This window comes from Gracilinanus agilis, chromosome 1, assembly GCF_016433145.1.
Source record: "Gracilinanus agilis isolate LMUSP501 chromosome 1, AgileGrace, whole genome shotgun sequence".
Taxonomy (NCBI): Eukaryota; Metazoa; Chordata; class Mammalia; order Didelphimorphia; family Didelphidae; genus Gracilinanus; species Gracilinanus agilis.
The window spans coordinates 477,018,828-477,041,542 of record NC_058130.1 but is presented as its reverse complement, the minus strand read 5'-3'; the positions used below and the strand labels follow the sequence as shown (position 1 = coordinate 477,041,542).

The 22,715-nt window shown below is 39.3% G+C and overlaps 1 pseudogene; it reads left to right on the top strand.

The window, feature by feature from the left end:
• Positions 1-5,560: 5,560 nt before the first annotated feature.
• LOC123253074 lies at positions 5,561-22,277 on the top strand (annotated as a pseudogene).
• Positions 22,278-22,715: the final 438 nt, after the last annotated feature.

Here is a 22,715-nt window from a genome sequence, read left to right as displayed (position 1 = left end):
AATATGTGTTTCTAGTGCAGGAGCAGGACAGAGGCATCCAGTCATGAAATTTTGTGGGATGTCTCCTAAAACAAAGCCTCAAACTAATGAACCCTGTCATCATAGCTTGACCTTTCCCAGTTACAGGACTCACTTCAAACTGAGTAATTAGCCTCTTCCAAGAATCCTCTTTATGCATCTTTACATTCATAGACTTCTGTATGAATGCAGTATGCCTTGATGCTAAAACATTCAGAGGTTAAATCTAAAGGAGTAGCACAAAGCTCTGTTCAGATTGTCAACAGGTACACAATCCACTGAGCCTCATACATTGAGTTAAACTCAGAGTGAGATTATGAAAACAGTACAAAACTGAAAGGGATCATAGATAGAGACCCCTGTAGTCTAAAACCCTCATTTTACAGAAGGGGAAACTGAGACCCAATTGAATTGGCTTGACCTGATCACATAGTTAAATGAGAAAGGATTTCAAATTCAGATACTTTGATTCCCAAGCCAGTACTTTTCCTACTTGAGCACATAGCCTCAGTTTTAAGTAAGTTGTGTCCTCAAAATTAGTCTTCTAGTCATAAAGAGACTATGGCAAGCTATTAGTCCACAGAATTGGTACTGGAGCAAGGCATCATGAATACAAGACGTAAGGAAGAGTGTGGTAATTGAGACAGATAACATTTTCTCAACTCAATTTTAATTCATCTGTACCATATCTATGGTTATGGAAAGGAGATCCTTGGACCCTAGCCAGGTAAGCAAGTGATAGAACAGCTGCCTCAGAAAAACAGACAAAAGTATGCTTCAAATATAGTAGGTGTTCTTAATCTGGGATTCATAAACATTTTGATGATTGTATTTCCACAATTTTTGTAATCCCCTCATATTTTTATGGATTTTGTTTTGCACACTTAATTTTAAAGTTGTCATTATTCTGAGAGTTAATGAGCCATAGTCCAGCTTTCCAAAAGAGTGACAAAAGGGGGAAGAGAGTTAAGAACACTGATATAAAAAAATTGTGTGGTTTTTTTAAGTTTTTTTACAGATTGCAGATTGAGCCATATTTTTCTGGTCATGACCAATGGAGGAGTGTTTTGTTTGACTACACACATTTGTTAAAAAGGTTTTGGGTTTTTCTTTTTGTTTGGGAAGACAGGGAAAAAAAAGGTTGATTTCCATTGGTGTGAAAATTTAAACTAAAAAACCTTGCCTCCCTGAAAGATTTTTATCTTTTCAAGCAGATTCATGTTAATGTGCATAAAGAATTGGAAATTGAAGATTTCAGCCATTCCCAATTAATGGACAAGTTATGGCATATTGTTATAATGGAATACACTTTTACCATAAAAGATGAAAAGATTGAATATAGAAAAACCTGGAAAATTATATGAACTGATATAATGTAAAGTGATAACCAGGAGAACACTATACAGCAACAGAAATATTGGATAATGATCAACTCTGTAGTATTAAATTATCAGCAAAGTTTCCAAAATATGCACAAGGGGACTCATGATGAAAAAATACTATCTATAGATAAGGAAGGAACATTTAGAATCTGACTGCAGATCAAAGTATGGCCTCTTCCATTTTATTTCCTGAGAATTTTTTATTGAAGCGGTGATGTGTATCTTCTAGCGTGGAATAAGTAATGTAGAGATGTCATATGAAAGCATTGGGGTATCCCCCATATCAGACCATTTATTGCCTGGGGTGGGGAGAGAGGGAAAGAATCTGAATTGTAATCTGAAGACAATTGTCAAAAATTGTCTCTACATGTAGTTGAAAAAAATTGAATACAAAGTCTTCCATATTAAAAAAAAAGTTAGTGCCCATTATTTCTACAATCAGAACTAGGGTATAATGCTACTTGAACCTGTATGACTAGCAGTCTAATACTGGTAAAGTCCCCTGCAACTACAACCTTTTCTTTTACTCACATCACCAACGTCATAGCTGCTGACAGATTTCATCTGGATTTGGGTATTTAAAAAAGAAATCTAAATTAACTTTTCTCCCATTCATTGTAGTCTGGAAGAAGACTCTCCCACATTCAGTGCATTTACCAAATGTCCTATTTAGGAAGTGTTTTCTGATGGGTAAGAAGAGATTTGAAAGCTTTCCCATGTTCACTGTATTCAAAGGGTTTTTCCTCTAGTATGTGTTGCTGATGGTAAATAAGGGTTGAATTCTGGCTAAACGCGTTCCCACATTCATTACAGTCATGATTTCTCTAGTATGAATTTTGATAGGAATAAATAGCTGAGCTGTCTGAAGGTTTTCCCACATTAACTATACACATAAATGTTTCTCTTTAGTAAGAGTTCTGATGGAAGAACCATAAAGTATTTGAAGGCTTTTCCACATTCGGTGTGTTCTAAGGCTTTGCTCCATTATGAATTCTGATGCTAGGAAGAAATGAACAGTACTTGAAATACTTGAGATCTGGAAGGAATATCACCTAAGAGTGAAATGAGTAGAATGAATAGAACATTATCTATAGCTACAGATTTAATATTTGCATAATAACTTGTGAATGTTCAGTTCAAATAATGATCTAAAAAATGGAAACATGAAAGTGTTAAAAAGGAAGAAAGCCGGAGATATCTTTGTATATATCCCCTACTAGATCTTCCTCTCTTGATCTTGGAAGATGGCTGGTATATAGATCTTAGCGATAGTATTAATGAAGGAGGGATCAGGTGCCCAAAGCCTAAGCCAGTTACTGTTGGTGAAGGAGGAATACCCACTCCACTCACACTAGCTATTGATTTGATTTATCCTTCTTTCTCTCTAAGAGGCTTGATTGGTTAAGCCTGCCAGTGACTTCCTTCTAACAGGTTGGGACCTCTTGAGAGATTAGGTAGATGCGTAACCTCTCTAAACCCAACCTCAGGTTGGATTAATTGTTAATAGGCTATTGATAGGCTTTGGAAACATTGGTATCTGACTGCGTATTGATTCCCCTTCCTACGGTTGTGATAGATAACCACTCAGGAAGGTACTTGTTGTTAAATCACTGTATTAATTATTAATGGGGAAAGGATAACAAGGCAATAGGTTTGGGGATTGGAAACCCTATTGCTATTGTTTGGCTACTAAGCTAATTGTTGATCAGGACTGGAGATTGCTAGGCTGGTAGTGGCTTGAGGTCTTCACCCTCTCACTAAGTCTGATCTGGCCACATCCAAATCAGAGTATAGGGAAGGCTATTGATGTAGATGTTGATTGATAATCTGTATATTCTCTAAGCTCTACTTACCAATAATACTTATGGATCACTAGCTCTCTCTCAGTCAAGCATAGTTTACAGGTTCAGGCCTACCCTCTTCTTCTTCTTCTACCACCCTTCACCTCCCTTTGCCCAGTTCTAGCTCCAAGAGAAGTTTGCTCAAGACTCAGCTCTGAGTTCTGAGACCTCTAACTGTAGTTCTTAGTGGGTATTTATAGGGCGGGGCCAAATGACTTTTGCCCCTGGCTCACAACCCCTGGGAACATTCCGAATCTATCAACTGCCATCTTTGTCAGTCAAGGTGGCATCTATCTTATCCCAGATAATGATTTTAACAAAAGGCATAATCTATATATACCTATCTGCTTGCTGGATGACTTCCATGGCATAGAGCCCAATTACGCAGTTCAGATATCTGGAAAGAAATTCTATTAAATAATATAATTTTTTTAAACCCTTACCTTCCATCTTAGAGTCAATACTGTGTATTGGTTCCAAGGCAGAAAAGTGGCAAGGGATAGGCAATGGGGGTAAAGTGACTTACCCAAGGTCACACAGCTAGGAAGTGTCTGAGGCCAGGCTTGAACCCAGGACCTCCCATCTCTGGGCAGGACTCTCAATCCACTGAGCCACCAGCTGCCCCCTAGATAACATAATTTGGATGAGACAAGACCTAATGAATTTCAAAAGACTTTATCTTAACATGGATAAATGTATCCTTATGAACCAAGAAGGAGTGATCTTATTTTAGTTTTCACATAGACTATTAGACATTTTATATTTATTTATTTACAACTGTTATTTAAGTAAAAAATTTATTTTTTTTTCTTGCTTACATGTTTTACTATTACCAAATAATTGTTTCTGAAAAGTATTGTAAATAATCATTGTATAATAAAGAGTTATAAAGTTTGTGATCCTAAATTTTATTTGAATAAAAAGAAACTAATATGTAGGCACAATTTCCAGTTAGCTCTTTAGTTTCCAAATAGAAATCCTGGGATTCTCCAGCTGCAACATCTAGCTTTCCAGATATGTGAAGTAATCCAATTTTAGGTAGAATTCTCCAGTATATCCTATTGCAAATGTCACCACAAAACTATTATTTAAGTAGCACTTAAAATGTATACCCTAGAAAGTAAGAATGATTTGTGAGACATGGCTCCAATAATACTCATTTGCCATAAGGGACCTCTAGTGGTACTGGTCAAATGTTAGGGTTATAACTTCATCATCACTCATCCAGCAATATATGGGGGCAACAGCACCTGAAGCATGAACTCCTGCTTTTAAATGACACCATGTTGCTAGCTTCAAATCCAAGGATAATGGAAGGTCTCTTGAAAGAGATCTGTAATCATTCCAAGTATGAAAAGACCATGCACACAGGAAACACCAAAATATTAAGAATTTTTACTCATCAGATTTTAATGTGCAGCTGTATGGATATCCTATAGAGCTTGTACAACAACATGTACATTTGGGACAGACAGCATAGACTGACAGTAAGCTAAGACCAGAGATGTACCAAAGGTAGGGAGAAGGCTATATCATTTGGGGGGAAATGCAAAGCACTTTAACTGATCACAAGATTCTCATGAAAACTCAAGTCCATCCCTTGAATATAAACATTTTACTTTTGTGGGTGTACTGCAGTGATACCTGAAGCACCATTATCTCTGAACAACTAAAGATGAGCATCACACACAAGCACCATGTTCTATTCATTGCCTTGTAAGAAGGTTGCAATATATGATCAATGAGGAACTTTGATCGATATTCATTCACCCCTATTATTCAATTATAAAATAGAACATGAATTGGTCATACAAGGTCCCGAGATAATATATGCCCAGAGTACCTTATTGGTACTCTAGTATTGGGGAAGGGGGGGGAAGAACTTTACAAAAGGCTTGTGGAAAAGTCTTTCCAGCTTTTCTACATGCATTGGTCCAAGAGATAGAATGATATACAAAGCTTAAAAATGAGGTAGAAGAGAGAAGAACTACCAATATGCTCAATAGGAAATCTCTTGAAATACACAAGAATGGAAGAAGGAAAAGTACAAAAAGGATATATATGATGCAGACAGAAATTATAAATTAGAAACATAGGACATTTCAGATTCTAAATCAAACCCACAAATTATCTAGGTTGCCACTTATTTTAGACTTTCAAAGGTGATTGGGATGAATAAGAGTGAGGTCAGGCTACCCATGTAGCTAATTGTGACAGGAAATTATGGCAAGAGTGCAAACTCTAGGATTTTGCCCTTTGAACTTGGAGGAGCTTGGGTTGAGACCTCACACTGCTTCCCTTTGAATTGTCACAAGGGGCACAGATTCCATCCAAATGGAAAATGGGCAGAGCACAGGAGCAAAGCTGGGACTCTCATCCCTCACACCTGAGCAGCAAGAGGCCCTCCAGAAGGCCAAAAAGTACGCTATGGAGCAGAGCATCAAGAGTGTGTTGGTGAAGCAAACCATCCCCCACAAGAAGCAGAAGCTCACCAACCTCCAGATGGAAGCAGTGACAATGGGCTGTGGAGATCCTCTCTCACCTTTGCAATTGGTGGCAGTTCAGAGCAGAGGGCATTGGCAATCATGTCTCGGGTGAATGGGGGCTCCATCTCCTTTGAGTTGGGAGAAGACACCATCTGTCAAGGCCTTCGCCCCCTTTGGTCCTATCAAAAGCATAGACATGTCCTGGGACTCAGTCACCATGAAACACAAGGCTTTTGCCTTTGTGAAATACAAGGTGCCAGAAGCAGCCCAGCTGGCCTTGGAGCAGATGAATCCTGTGATGCTAGGAGGAAGGAATATTAAGGGGGTTGGCCCAGTAACATCAGACAGACCCAGTCCATCATTGAGTAGTTGGCTGAAGAAGCCAGAGCCTTTAACCCCATCTAGGTGGCCTCAGTGCACCAGGACCTCTCAGATGAGGACATCAAGAGTGTGTTTGAGGCATTTGGCAAGATTAAGTCATGTACTTTGGCTCAGGATCTGATCTCAGGCAAACACAAAGTTTGTAAGAATGATTTGTGAGATATAGCTCCAATAACACTCAACCCTAATATTTGACCAGTACTCCTGGAGATCACTTATGGCAAATAACTTTATGCTCACTCATCCAGCAAATTATGGGGGCAACAGTGTCTGAAGCATGATGACCCTAAAAAGGAACTAAGAATTTGATGATAGAAAAGGAAAGTGGAGGAGGATTCTATCCATTAAATAATAAGCACCCTTAGTCTTTCCTTGCTAGAAAGGTAGGCATTTTCAAGAACAGTAACTAATATTCTTATTTCATAGGACTGACCAATCCAAAGAAAGAAGTCCCTCTTTAATTGTTTATTTTGTAGACACATACATTTCATATTAGGATCATCCTCAACAATCCACAAACAGGAGCCTCTGAATGTCCTGCTTTTAAATGATACCATGTTGATAACTTCAATTCCCAGGATAATGGAAGGTCTCTTGAAAGAGATTTGTAATCATTCCAAGTATGACAAGACCATGCACACAGGAAATACCAAACTTTGAAGAGTTTCTATTCATCAGATTTTAGTCTGCCTCTGTATGGACACCCTATAGAACTTGTTCAACAACATGTACATTTGGGATAGACAGCATGGACTGACAGTCAGCTAAGACCAGAGATGTACCAGAGGTAGGGAGAAGGCTATATCATCTTGGGAAAATTGCAAAGCACTTTTACTGATCCCAAGATTCTCATAACAACCCAAGTCCATCCCTTGAATATAAACATTTTACTTTGGTTCAGGATCTGACCACAGCCAAACACAAGGGATATGGCTTCATCAAGTATGAAAAGGCCCAATCACCTCAGGATGCTGTCTTATCCATGAATCTCTTTAAACTGGGGGGCCAGTAACTTCGGGTAGGCAAGGAAGTCAACACCACCTATGCCTTTGCTTATATGTGCCACTCCTGGGGGTCTTCCACATACAGCTGCTGCTGCCACAACCAAAATCACTGCCCAGGAAGCAGGGGCTGCTGTTGTGCATAAATAGGAGGCACATTGGTAACAAGAAAGGGCTGCTAAGCCTCACTTGGGCCTCCCAGGCTCTGAACCCTCAGATGATAGATGGATCTGGGCTAGTGAGTGATGTGTTTGCCTAGGAGATTACCCAATGTGCTAGTAACCCCAGGATTTAGGAAGTTCAGCTTAGCCAAGCCTCTACCTCTACAGCAGTGCCCAAGCTAAGAATCCAATGGGAGTTGTATGTGTGTTTAACTACTCTTCTAGACCCTGGCTTAGGGTTGGATTCTATGGTAAAGGGTTGGTTTGGGCTGGTGTAGGGAGGGGGGTGGTGCTGTTCAGAACACAGCTGTTCTGACTGTGGTTTGATAAATCCTTTCCCCTAATTAGCTGTAGATGTTCACCAATTAGGAAAGGAACACCAATCTTCTTTTGGGTTGAATTACTAAAGGATTTGCTTATCTAAAGGGTTAGGAACAAGAAAACAAGGATAGACATTTGGGCAATGCTAAGCTACTCTAACTAAATAAAGATGATCTAAATCAAATGGATGAGGTTGATAATAGGCTGGAGTTTCTTCTCCCTCTCTCAATTCCTGGCTTGACCCAGCAATGGTACAAACCAGAGGATAAGGAAGGCTAATGATGTTCTTAATAGCTGTGGTGTTGTTCTCTCAACTCTATTAGTAGCAGGTAGAATGACTTCCTGTGGCACTCAGGTATGGATGCTGGATTGCAGGTCTAAGCCTACCCCCTCCCTTCAACCACCCTCCTCCCAGGATTCTCAAATCTGAGACCCAGTGTGATGTAGCCCCAGGGTATTTATAGAGTGTTTCCAACTGTCTTTTGGCCCTGGCTCATGCCACCTGGGCACATTCCAAAGTCTTTAACCAGTGCTCCTGTCACTCAAGATGTCCTCCATTTTGTCCCAGAAGTTCCTTATTACACTGGGGCAGCTGTACTGGGCACTCAGGCCACAACTGGGCTAGTGTCACCAAACTGACTCTGGCCCAGCCTCTAGGAACTCTCCCACAAGCTGTCATGGAAGCCCAGGCCCCTGGAGAAATCACAGGTATGACCCCTGAAAGACCCCCCCATCCCTGTCACCATTCCTTCTGTGGGGGTGGTGAATCCCATTCTGGCTAGCCCTCCAACACTAGGCCTCTTGGAGCCCAAGAAGGAGAAGGCAGAGGAGGACCTATTCCCTGCATCAGAATGGCTAGAGATGCTGAGTGAGCAGGAGCACATGAGCATTTCAGGCAGTAGTGCCTGCCACATGGTCATGCAGAAGCTGCTGTAGAAACCCCTAAATACATTGATGATGATCAATGATAGCCCCAAACTTGCCACATTCTTCTGTCACTTGGTTATCAACCATGTCATCATCTACCAAGAGAAGCAAGTGAGGACACTGAAATTGTATTCAAGATCTTATGGAGTTCTACATGGCCTCAAAGACACACAAGGCTATCCAGGCTCTCAATGGGCTTTGATTTTCTGGCCAAAAGTTGGTGGCTGAGGTCTATGACCAAGAGTGGTTTGACAATAGCAACTCTCCTGGGTGACCTCAGCCCTTCTCCTCCCCAACCTCTCACAGACTTGAATCTTCCTCTTATCTCTCCCCTCCAGTTTGTGTAGAAAGATATATGGGGCTCTCCCTGGGGAGCTGAATTCAGCTCCTGCCTGGCTTTTTTGTGTAGTTTGGATAAAAGTATAGATGCTGCTGGACCCCTATAAAAAGATTTTAAAAAGAGTGCAAACCCTAGAGGGGAACTTCCTATCTCTTTCCAAGAATCAGAGTTACTCTTGGCTGCTTAACCTCATTAAATCTGTCCTATCTCTAAAATGTGACTAATATCACAAGTGTATTGGGAGGATCAAATAAGGTTATATATGGAAAGAATATTGCAAGCTTTACAGTACTATATAGATGTTAACTATTGTAAGATTTAAATTAATGTCCAAAACTTCAAGTATTACATTTTATAAGTTTTACTAATAATCACTTGAAGGAAAGGGAATAAAAACCTAATTATCTAACAAAAATAAGTCCATGTGAGAAAAAAGACCTGCCAGCTCACATCACACTACCTCCACCAAACACAATGACAAGAAGAAAGAGCAAAAGACAGGACTGCACAAAACTTATACCCTTCCTACATCAGTACTCAATGTTAGAAGGAAAGTGGTATGCTGAGAAATGAAATCCTGGGGAATAGATTCTAATTTTCAACCCCAGCCCCAAGGAAATCTGGTCCTCCTACTATAGAGGTTCCTACCCATACTGCCTTGGTATCCACACAGAAAACTCGTAGGAAACCACAACCACTGACTGATTCCTATGAAGGCCTTTTCCCCTTAAGGGAAAGGCACACAATAGGATGCAATGGGGATGTGTTAACATTAAAACACCATACATATTTCACACCCCCAAGATATCAAGGAATTAAAACATGATAACCAAGCTATGAAGAACCTAGCAATATAACAAAAAAGATGGCCAACATTTTTCCCCATATGATCCTTCTTATAAGATGTTGAAAATTGCTCCAGGCCTTTCTAGCAGCACATGAGGAATAAGAACTCTCATGTTAATAAAGTCCAAAAGGACAATACAGCACACACAGGCCATCTCAGGATCCTCAATGGGACTATAATGACCCAAAGAATATGTGCAATTATATGATGCTAGGGAGGTCATTCTCAAAGCAATGCAAGAATGCTCTGAAAGGCCAAGTGCAGGGACCAAATTTGAATGCCTTAAACAATCCAATAATGAGACACCCTCCCAATTCATGGATAGGCTCATGCAACTAGGAGGTAGATAACTGGATCTTGACCTATCTACTGAAAGACATATTAGGGAAATAAGGAGATAATTTGTCAACAACAGTTGCAGAGTGGTCCAGGATTACTTTAAAATGCATTGCCCACACTTCCCAGTTGTGTGACCCTGGGCAAGTCACTTGACCCCCATTGCCTACCCTTACCACTCTTCTGCCTTGGAGCCAATACAGAGTATTGGCTCCAAGAGAGAAGGTAAGGGTTTCTGGGGAAAAAATGCATTGCCCAAATTGGCCCGAGATGAATCTTGAACAATTGAGAAGAACTGCTTTTTCTGACTTATAAAGAGAAAAAGGCATTGACTGATTATTTACTGGAAATGATTCAGAAGGAACTAAAATCTTTAAGGGCAAGAATAGAAAAGCAAGAACAAGGGCATGATACTCAACCAATGGGCACTTGCCCCTCTCCAAGAATCTAACTAAAAGATCCCTTACCTACCGCTTCTGTGAGAAGAGCCACATGATGATGAACTGTAGGAATTTGTTCCAGGCAATCAGAAATAATACCTACTGGAATAATAACTACAGAAACAATTATAGAAATAACTACAATAATGATTTCTGGAATCAACTTTAGGACTGATAATTCTAGGAATATAAACCAAACAACTGATAACTCCAACCAAATGACCCCACAACAACATATTTTAAGTGAAGCTCTTCCCTGAACTGCTCAGGGTGGGAGAGCCCAAGGGCCTACCCAAAGATTATGAAGTTGTACCTGGGTGGGTGGGGCACAAGAATCAGATGATACATTTGATTTTCTGGACCCTGATGTCTTATTGAACATTGTCTGCCCTCCCCCACCCCCTTATGATGAGCCTCACGTAACATTAAAGTTGGTAACACCTATTATGATTGTCTTTTTTAACCATTTATTAATATTCATTTTTAACATGGTTACATGATTCATGCTCCTACTTTCCCCTTCACCCCCCGCACTCCCCCCACCCATGGCCGATGCACATTTCCACAGGGTTTAACATGTGTCATTGATCAAGACCTATTTCCAAATTGTCGATAGTTGCATTGGTGTGGTAGTTTCAAGTCTACATCCCCAATCATGTCTACCTCAGCCCATGTGTTCAAGCAGTTGTTTTTCTTTTATGTTTCCTGTCCTGCAGTCCTTCCTCTGAATGTGGGTAGCATTCTTTACCATAAATCCCTCAGAACTGTCCTGTGTCATTGCATTGCTGCTGGTACAGAAGTCCCTTACATTCGATTTTACCATAGTATATCAGTCTCTGTGCACAGTGTTCTTCTGGCTCTGTGCTCCTTTTGCTCTGCATCAATTCCTGGAGTTCTTTCCAGTTCACATAGGAATAATAAACTGGAGGAATTCTTTTAGCACAATAGTATTCCATCACCAGCATATACCACAATTTGTTCAGCCATTCCCCAATTGAAGGGCATACCCTCCTTTTCCAGTTTTTTGCTACCACAAAAAGTGCAGCTATAAATATTTTCGTACAAGCCTGTTTATCTATGATCTCTTTGGGGTACAAACCCAACAATGGTATGGCTGGATCAAAGGGCAGGCATTCCTTTATAGGCCTTTGAGCATAGTTCCAAATTGCCAGCCAGAATGGTTGGATCAGTTCACAGCTCCACCAGCAATGCATTAATGTCCCGATTTTGCCACATCCCCTCCAACATTCATTACTCTCCCCTTCTTTCATTTTAGCTAATCTGCTAGGTGTGAGGTGATACCTCAGAGTTGTTTTGATTTGCATTTCTCTGATTAGAGATTTAGAACACTTTCTCATGTGCTTATTGATACTTTTGATTTCTTTACCTGAAAATTGTCTATTCAAGTCTCTTGCCCATTTATATGATTGTCTTTTGAACACTGGAGCCTCCAGGTCTTTATTGAGGAGCATTATTGAACATATATTGAGTTATAGTGGAGAGTGAACTCCAAGAAGAAAGTTGGCCTCAGGAGTCACTTTCAGCTCCAGTCATTGTCTTGATCTGCCTCTTAGAGGGAACTTGGGTGAGTAGATAGCTGGTTTTCCCTTCCTGACTTCTGGAGATAGTTGCTTGGCTGAGCCAAGCACTGGAACAATATTTAGTAAGACAGGTTAATGTCTTCTCAACCCTTTTGTATTTTTCTACTTTCACTCTTTCCACCTCTTTTATAAATAAAAGATTTATAGTTTTCATATGTTTATCCAAATCATTAATTTTTACACTTACACCACTCAGCTTCAGATTTGTGCCGTTCCTAGGCCAATATCCCAAGGAAGCTTCAGCCAGCATCTATCTTCCTTGGCCCTGCAGACAGCAGACCAACCAGAGAACAATGCCCCAACTGTGAAGATGGGATTAACTCTCCCCTTGCCCACTTTTAGATTCAATCACCAAAAGCATACACCCCCCCACATTTCCTTAAGTGGGGGAAAGTTCTCAACCCATGAGCTAGAGTGGATGACAACTTAGAAACTCCTGGCTGCCTCTTCTGGGCAGTCCTAGGAAAATTCTAAAACTGCAATTGGTCTGTGTAAAGTGGAAGGAAGGCACAGGAAGTGACACAAAGAAGGGTCTTTAAAAGGAGTTGCAACATCCTGTGAGGGGGAGTTGGAGCTCTTTTTGAGACTGTGAAGGCTTGTGGAGGATCTGCTTAGTGGACCTGAGACTCTGAAATTAGCAAGGCAGCTCTTGGACCTTCCTTTAGGACTATCACATGGGTGAGTGAAAAGGCTGACTCCTTTTTCCTGGCTTTCTGGAGGGAGTAGCCTCCAGAGAGGCCCCATTTTGGAAGAAGCTTCCTGGCTTGGGCTCTAGCCCCTGTTTTTACAGATGAGGAAACTGAGATAGAGACCAAGTGATTTATCCAAGGTCACAGAGCTAGTAACTGTACCTGATCATATTTGAACTTGGGTCTTCCTGGCTCCAGAACCAGTCTTCTATCCATTGGGCCACCTGTCTTGCTTTTAAGGGGCAAGTGTACTATGTGGCTACCTTAATATGAATGGTAGGATAGGATTTGGGCTTGTTTTCATGGGTTTGCTTTTTGTTTTTGAGGATCAGTGTTCATTTTAGGATGAGGCTGGGGTGTCAGCAGACAAAAACTAAAACAACCCAAAGGTTACTTTCCTCAGTGGTTCCCTCCCACCCTGCAACTCTAAGACTAGGTTTCAATAGAAGATGCTAGCATGCTTATGGAAGGAGTTCTCCCAGAGAATCCCTTCAAACAGAAAGAACGGGACTTTTTCTGCAGTCTGTAAGATGCTCTGTTCTTCTGTGGAAGCTACAGTAATACCCAGGTGAACCCTTACTTCAGCTAATGACTGGCATCACTACAAACAAGTCTCTCCTAGCCCAGAGATCCTGAAAAGGTTGTCTGAGGTCCCTTGCATTGACTTTATCCTCATTCTCATCCTGTGTGAAGTGGGGAAATTAGTGTTATTCTCAAGGTAATGGTTATTAATATATCCAAAATGAATATGCCAAGTACCCCAGTAAAATTAGTCTCTCCTAGGATTGCCTCAACCCTTTCAGAATACAAAGGCCTCTTAAATACCTTTGGTCTCGGTGAGATAGAAACAATTTATGGCTTTATTATCAGAAGCAACCAATATCTCTACTATAAAAAGTGTTTCAAGATGGGTCCTTTAAGTTTCTGTTCTAAAATGAAAATAAATTTGTGCTTTCTTCCAGTTTCTGTAAACCCCCATGGACCATCTCTCTATTTGCATTCTGAGTGAACATGTAGATTAGAACCTGTAACCTAATCCTAATCAGATTGTTCCAACAGAATCTTGTGTGCTTTAAGTGAATTAGAACCTCTAATTGAATCTAGGGGATTGGAGAGGGGGTACTGATTGACTATGTAGCAGGTCAAGGATGGGAGGGACTTTTCTCCAGGTTTTTCTCTCAATAAATAATTGGATTATGTGTGTGTGTGGGGGGGGGGGGGAAGTGATAGATTCTTGCTCCTAATGGACTCAATCCTTAGTTTTAAGAATACTTAGTTTTAACAAAACAATTAAGAAATGTCAAAAGAACTGGCAGATATCAAGTTCTATACTTAGAATATGCTACTACCACATTTCATATCAGTTCTGCAATCTGCCACCCAGTCTTATCACATAAGCTAGGTGCCTAAACTCATGAACTGTCAAGCCCTCTTCTTAGTCTTCTTCCTACCCATTCAAACCTATAATATAAGTCTCCTATGCCATTTCATTTTACTTTAGAAATTCCAGCTTTATTATTTTTAAAAATTCATTTGCATATGTTCTCCTCACAAGATTTCATATGAGTAGTGCATATATCACCCCCATTTTTACAGTTGAGAATTCAGATAGGTAACTATGAGCACAAGTTAAACCATTTCTTCTATTCCCATGAGAATTTTTATGCTAGCCTACTTCTCTATGTAAAATGTAATCTCATTTCTCACTTCTGTTAATCTTTTCCATGTCTCATTCACTGGCATCCAAGATTTGCCCTAATTATTATTATTATTATTATTGTTATTATTCATCTGTGTTTTCCTGGTTGCCTCATTAAATCTTTTTTTCCAGATTCATCAAAAATATTTATTACAAATTTCCTAGGTAGAAGACAAAATGAAAGAAAAAAAGAGGTTTCTGCTTCAGGGAACTTCTATTTTCTTGGAAGAATATAGTCTATGAACAGAATAATAAATTCAAGTCATTTTGAGGAGAGAAAGAGCACTAAACTTTAGGAAGAGTCAGAAGAGGTTTCCCAAAGAAGGATATTAAGAAGCTAAGGTGGATGAGGTTGTATGGATCCTTGGTCATATGATCCTACAGCTGAGCTATGCCTCAACTGGGTGAGGCCTCCCCATTGGTTCCAGTCCATTCTGATTATATGGGCTATTGGATGAAGAATGAACACAGGCATTATAGTACAGGGAAATCAAGAGAGAACTGCATGCCTTGGAGGTGGTGAAGAAAAGGATTTTGTATGGAAGAGAGAAAACTATACTGCTCTCCAGTTACCTTTTTAAAAACCTTCTTCAAGCTATTGGGTCAGGTGGCATTTTAGCCTTCTGGTCCCAAGAGATTGTGGTGCATCATCGAGTCTGAACAAATGAATTGACAATTATTAGGTAAATGATGGTGGGGAGTGCTTTCATGAAAAGAGACCCTAGACTAGTCCCTTCCAATATTAAGGTTGTGACAGTCTTCAGAAAACTAACCTTTTCCAACTATGATTATACCCTTTTCTAAGAGGATTAAGGGAACAAACACAGGGACTGCCAATGTGTAAACATTTAAGTAGTCTTATCTGAACAGCTCTATGGCATAGACGGAAGACCTTTCCATAAAAGGACCTTCTGACAATCTCATCTGAGATATTCAAAATATACAATTCAAAGACAATATGCCAACAAATCTAGACAATTGGACTCCATTACTTCTATTGGCATGGTCTCAAAGTACTGCCAGAGAGATGGCCATTTGATAGCAAACATTTATTAGGAACCTACCTTGTGTCAGGCTCTGTACTAAGCACTCAGGATACAAAGAAAAGCAAAAAATAATCTGTGCCCTCCAGGAGCTCCTGATCTAATGAGGAAAAAGAGCACGTAAGCTGAAAATTGGGGGTTGGGGAGAAACGGTATCGTCTAAAGAGGTATGAAGTAACATGGGAAATTGTGTGATGCTGCACTGGGTACATTCCTTAGAGGATATGGGTGATGTTTTGTTTGTGTCCATTCTCTCCAGTCAGAGGGAGGGAGCAAAACTCCAAAAAATTCCATTTAATCTCTTATGCTGACCTACAATATTGAAACCTGAGTGGAGAAAGTTGTGATGTGTGATATTCTAATATGAAAGGAGTTGCTCTGAATACTCTGAATATATAAATCATTTGCCTTTTATTCTCTCGGGAAGAAGATAGAGAAACCTTTTTTCCTACAGGAGAACAGGCTCTGGGTAAGGGCTAAAATTCACGTGTGAGTCCTTTTCTTTTTCCTCTCTTTGTTAATCCATAGTAATTAGAGTAGTTTAGAGTCATATAGCTTTTTTGGGGTTTAGATAAGAGCAGGGAGATATAAGAAGGGATAGAGAAGACCAGAAGACAGATCTGTGAGGATCTCACAGAATGGAGGGAGGAGATCTAGCTGAATAGATTTAGATTTATTTGTCTAACATTAATCAACTTGATTTTACCATTTTAAGGTTTGTGCTTCACTGGCCCTGGGGAGGTTCCTAGGTGTGCTGTATCATCTGACATCCCTCTAGGAAGGTTACTTATTTCACACCCAAGGTCAAACCTCCTGTCCTTCCACATGTGTTTCTAGTTCTATGGTAGCAGATGGTACATAGCTCAATAGCAAATTCTAATTCTAATGAAGACATATGGTCATATATTCGTTTGGTTCCATTATCTTTCAGAGATCCTTTAGGAAAATCCAAAGGTATCTACATATACTTGCCACAAGAACATTGGCCAGAGTGTGATGCAATGGGTAGGGCACCATAGGCATAAATAGACATAGTAAGATGTCTTTAGTACCCAAGTGAACATGTATCTTCCAAACCGAGGATTCCAAGTTACAGGCAGGCAGCGCCCATGATCATAGCTGTGCTGAAGGGTTGTGACGGGGATTCCCAATGTTCAGGCATATAAAAAGGGTTGTGTTTGTTCAAGGGGAACAGAGTGCCATACTAAGAGGGTAAGTAGGAAATTTTCATTGCATTAAGAAACCCTTCATAATTATCTCACTTTCAACACCGCACAAATTAATAGAAACATATCCCAATTTTGACTGCAATAAGGCTTCTGTGATACACACCTATGCCTAGCTTGGTGGTGTTTTGCTTTAGAAGGAGAAAGCCAAGAAACTCAGTATCAAGGAAGAAAAAATTATGAAGATCCTTCAAGGTCAGAAAGTAAATAGAAACACTTAGGTCTAATGTAAAATCATGTATTTCACAAGACTACTTCCTGGAGTTACTTGTACTCCTTGATTTATTTCTTGGTGTCCTAGTCCAAGTTGTATTTTATCTTTATCCTTCATTAGAATGTGAGGCTCCTTAAGGGCAGGTAATATTTTTGGCTCTTTGAACCCCACAAACATTGCATAATACATGACACAATAAGGCTTTAAAAGCTTGTAGACTGATCTTTCCAATAGCATATGCAAAATAGAAATCAGCTATTTTTATTTCATGATAAGGAACCAAAGAACTGGCTGCTACAAAAGAGTCATTGACAAAAGTCCTATTCCTAGGCTAACCAGGATGCTTTGGGACCAGGACAACCACAGTCAGAAGCAATTTTCAAAGACCTACATGAAGTTATAAAAAGTGCAATGAGCAGAACCAAGAAAATTTTACATACAGAAAATATTTTTGGGAATAGCTCGTATGTCCACCTCCAGAGAAAGGATAAAATAAGCAAGATAATTTCATATATGCATTTATCTTTGTCAAATGACACCTCCTTTAGTGCAAGGAGGGAGATACTTGGGGAATTTTAAAATATTTTTTTAATTTCCAAAGTTTATAAAGGCAGAGAGTTCATCACAAGAACTTGGTGCTTCAGCCAGGAAAGGGTGTCCTTTATTAGAGAGGGGAAAGTCTTCCATTCAAAGCACTAACTTCCCAGGCACAGGGCAGAGAGGATTTCAGACTATTCACATCCACTTCATCAGAAAATTAACAACAGCAAACTGATGAATTAGAGAGCAATCCAACTCTATTGAAGAGGCAGATTGGGTAAAGACTGTCTTAAATTTCATTTTTCCCCCTCAGCAAGCATTGAAGATAGCTTTCAATATTAGATTCTTAATCAGAAGAGAACATACAGGGACAGAATTTTCATAAGGAAGATAGTATAATGGTCTTGGATGAATATGTGTTCTAGTGCAGGAGCAGGACAGAGGCATCCAATCATGAAGTTCTGAGGGATGTCTCCTAAACAAAGCCTCAAACTAATGAACCCTGTCATCATAGCTTGACCTTTCCCAGTTATAGGACTCTCCTCAAACTGAGGAATTAACCTCTTCCAAGACTCCTTATTTATGCATCTTTATATTTATATGCTTCTGTGTGGATGCAGTATATCTTGATGCTAAAACATTCAGAGGTTAAATCTAAAGGGGAAGCACAAAGCTCTGTTCAGATTGTCAACAGGGACACATCCACTGAGCCTCATACATGGAGAGTTAAACTAAGAGTGAGATCATGAAAAAACAGTATAAAACTGAAAGGGATCATAGATAGAGGCCCCTGTAATTTAAAACCCACATTTTAAAGAGGGAAACTGAGACAAAATTGAATTGACCTGACCTGATCACATAGTTAAATGAGAAAGGATTTCAAATTCAGATACTTAAAACTGAGGCTATGTGCTCAAGTAGGAAAAGTACTGGCTTGGGAATCAGTCTTCTAATCATAAAGAGACTATGGCAAGTCATTAGTCCTAGAGCCTCATCAGACAGAATTGGTACTGGAGCAAGGCATCATGAATACAAGATGTAAGGAAGAGTGTGGCAATTGAGACAGATAATATTTTCTCAACTCAATTTTAATTTATCTGTACCAAATCTAAGGTTATGAAAAGGAGATCCTTGGACATAAGCCAGGTAAGCAAGTGATACAACAGCTGCCTCAAGAAAATAGACAAAAGTATCCTTCAAATATAGCAGGTGTTCTTAATCTGGGATTCATAAACATTTTGATAATTGTATTTCAATTTAATTGCTGTAATCTCTTTATAATCCTATGGATTTTTTGTACATTTAATTTTAAAGTTGTACATTATTCTGAGAGTTAATAAGCCATAGTCTAGCTTTCCAAAGGAATCTGTGACAAAAAAGGAGGAGAGTTAAAAACACTGATATAAAATTTTTTTTAGTTTTTTTTTAGTTTACAGATTTCTGATGGAGCCATATTTTTCTGGACATAACCAATGCAGGAGTGTTTTGTTTGACTACATACATTTGTTTGTAGTAAGGTTTGAGATTTTTTTTGGTATGGGGAGTAGGAAAAGAGAGGGTGATTTTTATTAGTGTGAAATCTTAAATTAAAAAAAAACTTGCCTCCCCCAAAGATTTCTATCTTTTCAAGCAGATTCATGTTAATGTCCATAAAGAATTAGAAAATGAAGATGTCCATTAATTGAGAATGGCTGAAGAAGTTGTGGGATATTGTTACAATGGAATATACTTTTACCATAAAGATGAATAGGACGAGTACAGAAAAACCTGGAAAATTATATGAACCAATATAATGTAAAGAGATAACCAGGAGAACAGTATACAGTAATAGAAATATTGAATAATGATCAACTCTGAAGGATTAAATTATAAGCAAGTTTTTCAAGATATTCCAAGGGACTCATGATGAAAAATACTATCTATAGGTAAGAAAGGCACTTTTAGAATCTGATTGTAGATCAAAGTATGCCATCTTCCATTTTATTTCCTGAGATTTTTTTTATTGGAGCGATGATGTGCATCTTCTGGCATGGAATAAGTAATATAGAAATCTCATCTGAAAACATTGGTGTAGCCCATATCAGACTATTCATTGCCTGTGCTGGGGAGAGAGGGAAAGAATCTGAATTGTAATCTGAAAACAATTGTCAAAAATTGTCCCTACATTTAGTTGAAAAAAATTAAATACAAACAGTCTTCCATATTAAAAAAAATTCATGGCCATTATTTCTACTCAGAACTAGGGTAAAATGATACTTGAACCTGTATGACTAGCAGTCTATTGGTGGTAAGGTCCCCTACAACTGCAACCTTTTCTTTTACTCACATCTATAAGGATGTAAACAACATCATAGCTGCTGACAAATTTCATCTGGATTTGGGTATTTAAAAAAGAAATCTAAGTTAACTTTTCTCCCATTCTAGTGTGGAAGAAGACTCTCCCACATTCAGTGCATTTACCAAATTTCCTATTCAGGATGTGTTTTCTGGTGGGTAAGAAGAGCAAACTTCTATTAGAAAGCTTTCCCACATTCACTACACTCATGGTTTTTCTCTAGTATGAATTCTGATGAGAATAAATAGCGGAGCTGTCTGAAGGTTTTCTCACATTCATATACACTTAAACATTTCTCTTCAGCATTAGTTCTGATGGAAGAGCCAAGAAGTAGTTGAAGGTTTTTCTACATTTGGGTGATCATAAGGCTTTGCTCCAGTATGAATTCTCATGCTGAGTAAGAAGTGAGCAGTATTTGGAGTTTCTCAAAATCACTACATTCACAAGGTTTCTCTCCAGTATGAATTCTCTGATGTTCAATATATTCTGATTAACGGCTCTCTCATTGTGCAAATACAAGAAAAATAAATAGAGAAAATGGTTTCCACAGAGAATATTTCTTTAGAAACAAGGAATTCACATGTGGGAGCCCCAGTAAGTGAACTTTCCAAATAGTCTAAGAGTCATGTTTATATACTTTTTCATCTATGGGGAAATTGGGTGTGTATGGAACGAACATTAGTAAGAAATTAGTGTATTCTCAATATATTTTTGGTTATCAGTAGTAACATTAGATCAATATTCCTGAAACTCCAAATAGAAGTTGTTTGAATCATTAGATACAGTTTTGCTCTCCCTCCTTTCCCTCTCCCAATTTCTTTTCACATAAACTTTTAATTAATACTTTTTTGCACAGGTGGAGGGTATTATATTAGTTTTTTTATAAATTGGGAATTCACTTGTACATCTTTGGATCTAATTTAAGCACAGTATCCCCATCTTTTGCAAAATAATATAACCACATCTGTCTTCATCTTATTCTGGCCTGATTATTTGAGTGATCAGTATGGGTGCATATTGCTAAAGAGACAACCCAAAATTCCCACTCCAGACAAGGTAAGTAATCAAGGGGAGTTATAATTCAACAGGAGAAGCTCAGTTAATTTTTTATATTCAATTTTAAGAATTTTTCCATGGTTACATGATTCAAGTATGCATCCTCTCTTCCCTTCTCTTAGGGTTGACAAGCAATTCCACTGGGTTATTCAATATCTATTACTTGTGATAAAAGTAAAAGGGGATCAACCTCGGAGTCCTTTGTAAGATTTAGAGATTTCTTTCAGAGAAGAGGCAGTGTTTACACATGTGCAGGATTGCTGCCCCTGATAAGCACTTTAGGTTTTTTTATAGTCAAGATGTTATCATAGACTCTCTCTCCCCTTCTATCATAACATTCATTGACTGGCTCTCCAAATTCTTATATAATCCAAAGGCACCCAAGATTTCTCCTCAGAGGCAGGATACTGGGTTGATTCTGATTATGCCAACCTATTTAAGGCTCTTTTAGAAATCCCTGAAAAATGTATTCCTGATCAGATTCATTCCCACATTTACTGTTGTGTGAGAGCTTTGAGGTGAAAACCCCAGGGTTTAGAATAGGTTACCCTTTGCAAGAATGCAAGGCTCTACCATTTAGCATAAAAATAAAGAGAAATTTATTAATTTGAAGTCATGTAGAAAGGCTAGGAGACAATAAGCAGGTAGAACACTGCCTCACAGAGGAGGAGGGGATTTGCAGATTTTATACCCTTTTCACAACAGGGCTAAGTGACTAGAGGAAAGGATGGCATTTTACTGGGTCTCTGGAACCTGAAATAGAGGCATAAGACATAACCACATGTCCTAAATCAAAAGGGGGTGAATCCTCCAATTTAGAGAATAATCAGGTATCTGGGATATGAAATAGATGCTTATCAGGAGCAAGCTGGGAGGTGCTATCTGTGCTCCTCAAGAATGAGGGGAGAGGCCAGAGGGGCTCAAAGTCACCTTCCCTAGCACTGCAGGAATGCAAGGAAAAATNTTCTGGCTAGCCCTCCAACACTAGTCCTCTTAGAGCCCAAGAAGGAGAAGGCAGAGGAGGACCTATTCCCTGCATCAGAATGGCTAGAGATGCTGAGTGAAGAGGAGCACATGAGCATTTCAGGCAGTAGTGCCTGCCATGTGGTCATGCAGAGGCTTCTGCAGAAACCCCCAAAGACACTGATGATGATCTAGAGGGGGAAGTGACAGAAGAATGTGGCAAGTTTGGGGCTATCAACCATGTCATCATCTACCAAGAGAAGCAGGTGAGGACACTGAAATTGTATTCAAGATCTTTATGGAGTTCTCCATGGCCTCAAAGACACACAAGGCTATCCAGGCTCTCAATGGGCTTTGGTTTGCTGGCCAAAAGTTGGTGGCTGAGGTTTATGACCAAGAGTGGTTTGACAATAGCAACCCTCCTGGGTGACCTCAGCCCTTCTCCTCCCCAACCTCTCACAGACTTGAATCTTCCTTTTATCTCTCCCCTCCAGTTTGTGTAGAAAGATATATGGGGCTCTCCCTGGAGGGCTGAATTCAGCCCCTTCCTGGCCTTTTTGTGTAGTTTGGAATCCTGTAAAAAAAAGGGTGCAAACCCTAGAGGGGACTTTCATACCTCTTTCAAGAATCAGAGTAACTCTTGGCTGCTTAACTTCATTAAATCTGTCATCTCTAAAATGTGACTGATATCACAAGTGTATTGGGAGGATCAAATAAGATAATACATGGAAAGAATATTGCAAACCTTACAGTACTATTTAGATGTTAGCTTTTGTAAGATTTAAATTAATGTCCAAAACTTCAAGTATTATATTTTATAAGGTTTACTAATAATCACTTGAAGGAAAGGGAATAAAAACATAATTAT